The sequence below is a fragment of the Priapulus caudatus genome, unplaced genomic scaffold (assembly GCF_000485595.1).
Source record: "Priapulus caudatus unplaced genomic scaffold, Priapulus_caudatus-5.0.1 Scaffold2611, whole genome shotgun sequence".
Lineage (NCBI taxonomy): Eukaryota > Metazoa > Priapulida > Priapulimorpha > Priapulimorphida > Priapulidae > Priapulus > Priapulus caudatus.
Genome location: NW_014579672.1, coordinates 26,735 through 28,190, shown reverse-complemented (window position 1 = coordinate 28,190; position 1,456 = coordinate 26,735).

The following is a 1,456-nucleotide window of genomic DNA, read 5'->3' as shown; positions in this document are numbered from 1 at the left end:
GACAAATCCGGGCGTGCTTATTGTCTTTATAACCTCTGGGGCCGGTTTCACGAAGCCCGGTACTTAAGTATTTTAATCAATGCAAATTAAATCAGGCTTATCATGATTAACTTCCCGTATTAAAATTGAGCAGAAGTTGAACTGTTTCACGAAAAGGGGCGTAGAGTAACTGTTGAATATGATTAAGTTAAATCACAATATTTATATTCTACTCAGGTGAGCGAAACTGAATTAAATCACTAATTTTCGATTTTTTTAAAATTAGTTGGCTACGTACCTAGAAATGTAGTATGTAGGTCGAGTACTAGATATATTGAAGTACGCTGCCAGATTTTACAATTGGAGAAATTTTACTCCAATTTTTTCCAAGCGAAATTTAAATATCTAAGCATTAAGCTGTACTAACTTTAACCCCCCTGTCATTATAATTTGCAATTAATGTTCTTTTCATGCTAACGAATTTGCAGATACTTTTGGCGTTGTCTGCCCATTTTTAATACAGTTAATTCATGTTTTTAAGTCGGCTCCTTATGTGATTAGTTAGATATGCTACTTAAATCGCCGTTCGTGAAATCAGATTTTTTAAGGAGATTAACAATCATAAGTTACAGAGAGGTTAAGTAATCTTATGATTGTAGTGATTTAATCATAATTAAGTTAATAAACGCTTCGTTGAAACGGAGCCCTGAATATATATATATATATATATATATATAAATATATATATATATATATAATATATATATATAGTATATATAATATATACTGTGGTTGTTATCTGGGGTCTGCCGTGAAGAGAACATGAGTCGTTTACTCACTCTGTGTTGTTTGTGTCATTTGCAGGTCAGATTTGCCGCTGCACACGCGTTCATATATTAGAAAGTGTGTATTATATAATTCATATAGCACATCATATATAGGCCCCTATAGGCCGCCCTATAGTACTATATATATATATATATATATATATATTTATATAATAAATGTCATGCTGTGCCTCAGTGTCTGCTGGGGCTGTCATTGCATGATATATATATATATATCTCACTTATACCAGAGCGTAGACGATCAACGATATATAATCATTGCATCACACATCACGAACATATGGGTTACGTATTATGCAAACACCTCACGTATATGCATAATTTAGTTTTCTTTTTGCTACGCAAACCTTACAATTACATCTTATATATGTATATGTATATATGTTTGAAAGCATGGAGAGTAGTATAGAACATGATGAGTGCTTTTGAGAAAAACTACAAACATTTATTCAACTATCTGTATAATCGCTATAATATATGCGCACCCGCGCGCGCACACGTGCGCACACGTACGCACACACACGCGCGCGCGCACGCATACACACACACACACACACACACACACACACACACACACACACACACACACACACACACACACACACACACACACACACACACACACGACT